The 10,270-nt window shown below is 38.5% G+C and overlaps 1 long non-coding RNA gene across 1 annotated transcript in view; it reads left to right on the forward strand.

Annotated features, from left to right (window-relative positions):
* The window catches only part of LOC133664506 (uncharacterized), a 47,049-nt gene extending 42,172 nt beyond the window's left edge, over positions 1–4,877 (forward strand). The window contains exon 3 of the long non-coding RNA XR_009828590.1: positions 894–4,877. This is a non-coding gene — a long non-coding RNA (uncharacterized LOC133664506). The remainder of the gene's footprint in view (positions 1–893) is intronic.
* Positions 4,878–10,270: the final 5,393 nt, after the last annotated feature.

Here is a 10,270-nt window from a genome sequence, read left to right on the forward strand (position 1 = left end):
GCTCGACATTTTTAATTCTAAGAGAGACAAAACTCAAATAGAATGTGAAAATCCAAGAAAATATTTTAAAGACTTGGTCTTCACTAACTGACAAAGAAACAGATAACAGATTTGGTGTCCAGTTCGAAGTGTGACATGATTTATTTAAAAATTTGAGAGTTGACTTTTGTATTTTACATGAGTTATTATTTGTACAAACATGGTGCAAAGTAATTCATGATTTGTTAAAAAAAAATTTTGTGGCTAGCTAGTTAAAATGGGATATTGTAATTTCACAAGAATGTCTTAGAAGTGATCATTTGAAAATGTTCAATTTGAAAAATGTGCACTTAGAGAAAATATCAAAATAAAGTGTTGCATATTGATATTTATCTGTTTCTATATATATTTATTGTGAGAAATCATTAAGATGATCAGTGTTTCCACAAAGATAAATATCATTAATTATTAATAATAACATAGAGTTAAAGGTAAATTGAGCAAATTGGCTACTTCTGGCAATTTATTTAAGTGTGTATCAAACTGGTTGCCCTTCGCATTAATCAGTACCCAAGAAGTAGCTCTTGGTTTCAAAAAGGTTGGTGACCCCTGCTCTGACATAACAAAATGTGGAAAAAGTGAAGCGCTGTGAATACTTTCTGGATGCACAAAATGTGACAGCTAATCCACCAAAGTCTACTTTTTGGTTGTTTTACATCTACAAAGTTTTCCTGAATTCTGTCCAATTCAATTTTTTTTTGTGTTATTCTTTTATCTCCATACTTGGGAGTTCCTCAAAGCTCGGATGTCAGACTCCTTCACTTCAGCCGAAATTGTTGCAATGTGCTGGGAATTTGCATAGTTCCACATTTTCCTGTGAAGTACTGAGACAAGCCATTAATCATTTCACACAGACTCCATCCCCAATGCCAGCCAGAGAGTCAGTGGGAGCACATCAGCAGCCCGCACCAGCGCTCCACAGGTCGCCGTCATTGTCACTGCAGGGAGGCGTTTAAGAGCCGAAAAAAGCTGCGATGGAAGGCGGAAAAAGCTGCCAAAACTCAGGTATATGGATCTGTTCACACGTGTGATTGATGGTGTTTGGACATCATTGCAACAAAAATATGAGGCAATTAAAGTTCTGTGTTGTCTATTCAAAAAGTACACACAATGCATTTTACAGGCAAGCAAAGAAAGTGTGATTTAAAAAAAAAAAAAAAAAAAAAGCTTTTATCTTTCCGAGGCAGGCGTCGCTCTCGCATAAATCATCAATATTTCTGATGATGTCAATCTCATCATTGATTAAAAAGCAAGGTAATCCTTCACACGTGGAGATTATTGCCTCAGCACAGCTCGCAGCTCCAGGTGCATTCCTATAAACAAAATTTAAAAAAGTCTGTGTTAATCCTTAAAGGAGGCACTTCTTTAGGATATGAAACTGCAGCCAGTTGAAAGGCTGTAGCCGTTTCCAAAAATATTGTGATTTTTTTGAGGGACACTGGCATAAACACTAAGTCAGTGAGTCTCAAAGTAGCACCTCAGAAAACACTATACGACCATAATGACCAATATTAAAATACAGTAGTGTAGTAGGCCTAAGTATTTATTAAAAGCAAGGCAGAGGTTTTATTTAACAAGTATATTTAATATATTTGGGCCACTGTAACATTACTAACTGGCGGCGGAACGACAGGAAGCAGCTTGCAGGTAAGAATAATGATTTACGCTCATAAATCAGGGAAAACGTTACAAAACAAACAAAACAAGCGTGCCTAACACAAGGGAAGCTAACAGGATAGCTCACAAGGAAAGCTAAGGCGGAATTTAGCGCGAGAAACACAAGGAATAACAGTTGCATGAGAGCAAACAAAAGCAACCAGAATGAGTGAGGCGAAAAGACAGGACTAAATAGCACTCTGATTAGTGCCCGGGAACGGGTGAACGTCCCAAACACTAATCAGAGGCAGGTGAACACAATGAATAACCATAGCAACCAAGGAGACACAAAACAGTTGTGCTTAAACAACAAGGGTATCAAAAACGTAAACAAACTATGATCCGGGCAACGGATCATAACAGTACCCCCCTCCTAAGGGACAGATTCCAGATGTCCCCAGAAAAACAAAAATCCCAGAAAAAGTCCAAAGTCTCAAAGTAGCACCTCAGAAAACACTCTACGAACATAATGACCAATATTAAAATACAGTAGTGTACTAGGCCTAAGTATTTATTAAAAGTAGGGATGTCCGATAATGTCTTTTTGCCGATATCCGATATTGTCCAACTCTTTAATTACCGATACCGATATCAACCGATACTGATATATACAGTCGTGGAATTAACACATTATTATGCCTAATTTGGACAACCAGGTATGGTGAAGATAAGGTCCTTTTTTAAAAATTAATAAAATAAAATAAGATAAATAAATTAAAAACATTTTCTTGAATAAAAAAGAAAGTAAAACAATATAAAAACAGTTACATAAAAGCTAGTAATTAATGAAAATGAGTAAAATTAACTGTTAAAGGTTAGTACTATTAGTGGACCAGCAGCACGCACAATCATGCGTGCTTACGGACTGTACCCCTTGCAGACTGTATTGATATATATTGATATTTAATGTAGGAACCAGAATATTAATAACAGAAAGAAACAACCCTTTTGTGTGAATGAGTGTGAATGAGTGTAAATGGGGGAGGTTTTTTTTTTTGGGTTGGTGCACTAATTGTAAGTGTGCACTAATTGTAAGTGTGTTTTTTATGTTGATTTAATTAAAAAAATTTTTTTTCGAAAAACAGAAAAAAACCCGATACCGACAATAAAAAAAACAATACCGATCATTTCCGATATTACATTTTAAAGCATTTATCGGCCGATAATATCGGCCTGCCATCTCTAATTAAAAGCAAGGCAGAGGTTTTATTTAACAAGTATATTTAATATATTTGAGCCACTGTAACATTACTAACTAGTTTCAACCAAATTAAGTAATTTAGTTTTTTAGTGCATGTAAACATACTGTGTGTATTGAAGTACCAATGATTGTCACACACACACAATAGGTGTGGCAAAATTATTCTCTCCATTTGACCCATCACCCTTGATCACCCCCTGGGAGGTGAGGGGAGCAGTGAGCAGCATTGATGGTCACGCCCGGGAATCATTTTTGGTGATTTAACCCCCAATTCCAACCCTTGATGCTGACTGCCAAACGGGGGGTAATGGGTCCCGTTTTTATAGTCTTTGGTATGACTCGGCCGGGGTTTGAACTTACAACCTACCGACCTCAGGGCGGACACTCTAACCACTAGGCCACTGAGTATGTTGGGCATGGTAATATTGATTATAATAATAATAAGAAATATATAATAATAATGAGAAGAAATAAATAGTAATAAATACATAGTAATAATAAAATCATTACATAATAACAATAATAATACATAAAAATAAACAATAAAATAATATGTACAAAAAATTATAATAATAAATACAAAAATCATTATAAATACAAAAAAATACCACACAAATAATAATAATAAATACAAAACATATATTAAATAAAGTAATAATAATATTTTACAAATAATAATAATGTCCAGGGTGTACCCCGCCTTCTGCCCGATTGTAGCTGAGATAGGCTCCAGCACCCCCGCGACTCCGAATGGGACAAGCGGTAGAAAATGGATGGATGGATGAAAGACTGGTGTTTGAAAGTAGAGGAAGATGGAGGTTGGGTGGCTTCCAGTCAGTCCTCACGGGTAATTTAAGACAGATTGAGGTGCGCTGTCTCCAAGGTGGTGGCAAATGGAGGTCTGTGAAAAAGTAAAGGCCAGCAGCGTTGACCTCAGAAAGGAAGTCATTTTGACAAATTTGCCATAAATACTGCAATAACTTCTGAAGTATAACAGGCCTCCCAGTGCCTCATTATGTTGCTTGGCTAGTACGAGGTGCACAACAATAATGGGGAACATTGCCCGAGCGTTTGTTTGAGCGCGGTTAACGTAAACACGAGTGTTCATTAGTGTATGTCATCCATGAGTCAAATCTATCATCTTACATTTCTACTGTCAAGTGCCAGGTTTTATAACCACCGGGGTGCGTTATGTCAACATTGGCGTGCACACAATGGGCCTCTCTGTGTGCGACGTACTCGAACGCGGCCATGGTGACATGTTGCGCAACGCCTCCATCGAGGTACTGCGAGCAAACATGTCACACGGGCTGGATGTTGTTTCTGGGAAAAAAAAGTAAGTGGAGAGCTGAGCGGGGTCATGGCTGCTGCTGCTGCAGTGCACCTCATCAGTCAGTCCAGCAGCCCAGATGAGGGATTGTTGAAATTTTGGCGTTTTGCCTCTCTTGGCATCGGAGCCAGATGGCCCACCAGATGAGCGAGTGGTCTTGCTTGGTTAGAATGAGGACAATTCCTGTTTTAACTGAGAAACTTGAAGTCCTTTCACACGCCATCCATCTTTTTTTTTTTGCTTTAAATAGAGCTGCTGACACTCGTTAGTTCTGTGTGCAGATCTGCTTTATTTCATCAGAGCGCTCCAGATGACCTTGCAGCCCACATGCATACGTACACCTGAGTGCAATCACACGGCACAAAGTCACGAAGGAACAAGCTGCTTGTGTAATTTCCTACTTAAAATGTTCCCAGATGCCTTATCAGTCCCTATCATGTTTGTTATTGTTGTGGCCTACAAAGCCTGTTGAGAAATTGAAGCTCGCACCGTAAACGTAAGGCAGAGCTTCTGAATTATTTTCTGTTTTCGCCACCCCACTCTCCGCCGCGACTATAAATAGTATCATTTGTCTGCACAATTGTTATAAGTACACCTCTGCATATCTGTATCTGTAACAGAACCGGGGCATGTTGATGGTAGGGGTGTTGTGGTTGGACTAAGGCAGGGGTCGGCAACCCAAAATGTTGAAAGAGCCATATTGGACCAAAAATACAAAAACAAATCTGTCTGGAGCCGCAAAAAATTAAAAGCCATATTACATGTGTCATGAGATATAAATGTAATTAAGAGGACTTAAAGGAAACTAAATGACCTCAAATATAGCTACAAATGAGGCATAATGATGCAATATGTACACATCGCTAGCCTAAATAGCATGTTAGCATCGATTAGCTTGCAGTCATGCAGTGACCAAATATGTCTGATTAGCACTCCACACAAGTCAATAACATCAACAAAACTCACCTTTGTGCACTCATGCACAACGTTAAAAGTGTGGTGGACAAAATGAGACAGAAAAAGTGGCATAAAACACGTCCTAGAAAGTCGGAGAAAGTTACACATGTAAACAAACTATACGGTGAGTTCAAGGACCGCCAAAATAAGTAGGACAAAACGGCGCTCGCCAAATACTCGAATCAGTGAAGCATGTTTAATATAAACAGTGTGATTTATAACAATTAGCGAGGTTTGTGTCATGTTTGTCCTCCTACAGAAAACATTCTAAAACAAAAAAATAGATTTTTTTTCCCCCTCATCTTTTTCCATTCTTCATACATTTTTGAAAAATTTCCAGAGAGCCACTAGGGCGGCGCTAAAGAGCCGCATGCGGCTCTAGAGCCGCGGGTTGCCGACCCCCGGACTAAGGGGAGGTGACGGCTCAGACACCAGGGGGCAGTATGAACAATGATTTATTATATATATTAACCATATATATATATATAATAATCAAACAATACACAATAAATAAACAATAGAATGGAGTGTGAACTAGATCCAAAAGTGTATGTGGTGTAAGGTTATGTGTGTAGTTAGCTGAAGTGTGTGTTACCAAGTGTTGAACGAGAGATGAGGAAGTCCAGGGGAAGAGGGGAATCCGTGTCCAAGCGGGAGGTCGAGATCCAAGGGGCAGTCCGAGAAGCAGGGGAACGACAAGGAATGACGAGACACACAGCAACGTCAAAACACGGGAACGGAGGTCTGCGGTAGGATGACACGACAATGAAACACGGAAGGGAAAACACTGAGAGAACAGGATTGTATCAAGCAGCAGATGATAGCTTACTATACAGGAGACTATATTCCGGCCCTGATGGCCGGTTCAGCAGGCTTATGAAGGCAGCGTCCTCACTACCGACAGGTGCGCCGATTGTCAGTGAATGATTGCAGCTGGTGGCTGCTGCAGAGCGGAGACGCGCACAGCGCGTCCCTAGAAGTGCGCCGCGGCCGTGGCCGTGTCCCAAGGTGAGACAAGCAGAGCACAAGGATGAGGGCGCATTCCAATGCGCCCAGGCTGTGACAAGGGGTCGTCCTTCCAGGAGGCGGTGGAACGACAGGAAGCAGTTTGCAGGTAAGAATAATGATTTATTCTCATAAATCAGGGAAAACATTACAAAACAACCAAAAAAGCGTGCCTAACACAAGGGAAGCTAACAGGATAGCTCACAAGGAAAGCTAAGGCGGAACTTAGCGCAAGAAACACAAGGAATACGCGTAACCGTTGCATGAGAGCAAACAAAAGCACCAGAATGATTGAGGCGAAAAGACAGGACTAAATAGCTCTCTGATTAGTGCCCGGGAACGGGTGAACGTCCCGAACACTAATCAGAGGCAGGTGAAAACAATGAATAACCATAGCAACCAAGGAGACACAAAACAGGGGTGCTTAAACAACAAGGGTATCAAAAACGTAAATAGACTATGATCCGGGCAACGGGTCATAACAGCACCCCCCTCCTTAGGGACAGATTTCAGATGTCCACAGAAAAAAAATAAAAATCCAGAAAAAGTCCAAAGTCACGGGAGGGCGGAGGGAGGACTTAGTGTCCCCGAATCCACCGGGGACACTAATACTAAAGAAGAAAAGTAAATGTTCAAAAAAAGACATATTTTTTTTAACATTCTTTTTTCATATATAACAAAAAAATATTTAAAATGTATCAATTTGCTTGAAATTTGAAAAAAAAATTTTTTTTTGGACCCACTTGAATTATTTGATCCTGTAAAATAAAATGGATCAAACTTAATAATAATACATTCAAATTGATCAGCAACATTAACTCAGGAGCACAATACATTAAACACTTTAGCCTACAAAATAAAATAACAATTTGTGCTGATTTTTTTAAATAAAAAAAGAAGTCAGTATTAATGGCTACAATGATCATGTTTTTTATTGCACAGCTTTTCGGAGAAGGGTTTGACACATGATACTGCGTGATACTGATAAAGCAGACCTGGGCAAATTAAGGCCCGGGGGCCACATGCGGCCCGTTAAACTTTTCAACCGGGCCCGTCGGACATTGCCAAACAATTTTTTTAGATCTTTAATATGGAAACTGTAGCTGCCATTATGATGTGCAGTGATGTTTTCAAATGACCGTAAGTCTTGAACTATACAAAGTATTTCAATGGTTGAAATCTGCGCTTTTGCATGACATACTAGTTACTATGGTAATATGATTAGTTATTATGGTAATCTAAGTTACAGCAGCTCAGACGAGGCACCAAGCAGTGTGGGTGAGGAGCGTTTCCACAGAGTGTTTCCAGAGTGGCCAGGCTGAAATGTGGGTGTCAGGGACAGACGTGGAAAGGGAATTTTTACAACAAAATTCAAAAGTTTAGTGATGTATCAGATATATCAGATCGTAGGTAGGGTTTTTTTACCCTTCACATTCATATTTGGCTGTGTTTGTTGCATTTTTGTTGTGTTTCGCTTGATTGCAAAATATGTCGACCGAGAGGGGGTGTGATGTTCATATGTTGTCAATATTCAGTGTTTTATCGTTCATAGTTAATATTGTAAATCCCACATTCTTTATTTTCATGTACATTCTGGGTGTCTCATTTGGTCTGTCATAACGGATTTAGCATTCAGACATTATTGTGAGGTTTTGTATTAGTGTTCCTAAAAATAGATATACCATATATAACTAAATTATGGGGCTGATCCTGAACAACGTCTTTACTTAGGATTTAAAAAAAAAAAAAAATTATTTACTATTGGGAGATCAGTGCTTTTCTAGTTTTTTTTTCATTCGTTTTGCCAGCTTTACTACCAACCTTCTACTTGCAAAATCTTAGTGTCTGTAATTGTGGTCCCTGAAGGCATCGCAGAGCTGTAAAGTATGTTTTTAATCACTATAAATAACTCAATGTGTGCCGTTGCAAAGTTAATTGCTCATATATACTTGATAGAAAATGATAAAGATGATTAGTATCAATAATTGCAATAACTAGAACTGGCAAATAATTACATTTTTAATAACGGTTTACAAATTATTTATTCACCATTTTCAAATTTGCCTGAAATATTGCCACTTTCACTGTATTCTACAAACAGAATTTCAGTGTTTCAATGTGTAAACCCAGTCCAGTAAGAACCGTAAAACTAACATACAATAACCATAATTTAATGCTACACAACTCAGTTGCGCCATCTTAACCATTGCTCTTGTTGTGTGTAAGATAGAATACTTCAATTATTTTCAAGTGTCTTAGTAGTTTTTACTCATTGATGTCAAGTTGTGTCCTTGTAACAACATGCTTGTGTTGATGTTGGAAGTTCCGGTGTCTGTGAATGCACCTCACGTGTGTGTGGTTGGTGTAGAATAAGTAAGCGTGGCGAGTTGAAGATACAGTATACAGTGTAACCCGATATTATTCACAGCGCTTCACCTTTCCCACTATTTGTTATGTCACAGCCTTATTCCAAAACGGAATAAATGAATTTTTGTTCTCAAAATTCTACACACAATACCCCATGACAATGTGAAACGTTTTTTGTTTTTTTTCGAATTTTTTCCAAATTAATAAAAAATAAATTACTTTGTTGATGCACTTTTGGCAGCAATTACAGCCTCAAGTCTTTTTGAAGACGATGCTACAAGCTTGGCACACCTATCTTTGGGCAGTTTCGCCCATTCCTCTTTGCAGCACCTCTCAAGCTTCATCAGATTAAAAAGGAAGTATAGGTGCACAGCCATTTTCAGATCTCTTTTAAGATTTTCAATCAGATTTAAGTCTGGTCTCTGGCTGGGCCCCTCAAGGACATTTACAGAGTTGTCCTGAAGCCATTCCTTTGAGATCGTTGTCCTGCTGAAAGATGAACCGTCGCCCCAGTCTGAGTTCAGGAGCGCTCTCCGGCAGGTTTTCATCCAGGATGTGTCTGTACATTGCTGCATTCATCTTTCGCTCTATCCTGACTAGTCTCGCAGTTCGTGCCGCTGAAAAACAACCCCACAGCATGATGCTGCCACCACCAGGCTTCACTGTAGGCCTGGTTTCCTCCAAACATGACGCCTGGCATTCACGCCAAAGACTTCAAGCTTTGTCTTATCAGACCAGATAATTTTGCTTCTCATGGTCTGAGAGTCTGTCCGGTGCATTTGGGCAAACTTAAAAAAGTTAGCCATTTCTTAGATTTTTGTTTTTTTTTAATTTGCAAAAATGTCTCGCTTTACTCGCATTGTCATTTTGGGGTATTGTGTGTAGAATTTTAAGGACAAAAATAAATCACTTAATTTTGGAATAACGTTTTAACACAGGGGTGTCAAACGTATGGCGAACAGGTTTTATCCGGCCCGCGGGATGAGTTTACTAAGTATGAAAATGAACCTGAAATTTTTGAATGAAAGAAACAGCTGTTCTAAATGTGTCCACTGGATGTCGCAATATAAATTCTTTGTATCTTTGTAGATGATGATGCGACATACAGAATTTACAAAATAAACCACATGATGTTAGTACATCAGTCGAGGAAAATTATCAAACTACATAAATAACATACTTTAATTTTATTTTGTTATAAAAAATTTTATCTTGATAGATTGAACATTAACACCAATGAGTTGACTGATGAACATTATCACATAATTTATTGAGAAAATATAAACAACGACAAATAAAATATATATGCTATTAACCACAACATATAAGTGTAAAAAAACAAAAAAACAACGTTATGATTTGTACAATTTCAGAATGTGCTTGCTCTATTTTAAAAAAAAGAAAACAATCTGAAGTTGTCTTTATTTTTAAGTTATCGTGCCGTGATTTTACCTTACTTGGGAGTAGAATTTTCTCCATGTGGCCCTCGATCTAAAATGAGTTTGACACCCCTGCTCTAACATAACAAAATGTGGAAAAATTGAAGCACTGTGAATACCTTCCGAATATGAGTTGGAACTGAGCACCACTGTTGACGTGTTCAGGTCTGGATAAAGAGTCATAGAACTTAGGAAAGGGCGTTGCTTGCTATGATGCATATGTGTTATTTACGTTAAATGTTGGAACATCATTAATTGATTATATTAGTTATTTTT

This window comes from Entelurus aequoreus, linkage group LG02 (genome assembly GCF_033978785.1).
Source record: "Entelurus aequoreus isolate RoL-2023_Sb linkage group LG02, RoL_Eaeq_v1.1, whole genome shotgun sequence".
Classification (NCBI taxonomy): domain Eukaryota; kingdom Metazoa; phylum Chordata; class Actinopteri; order Syngnathiformes; family Syngnathidae; genus Entelurus; species Entelurus aequoreus.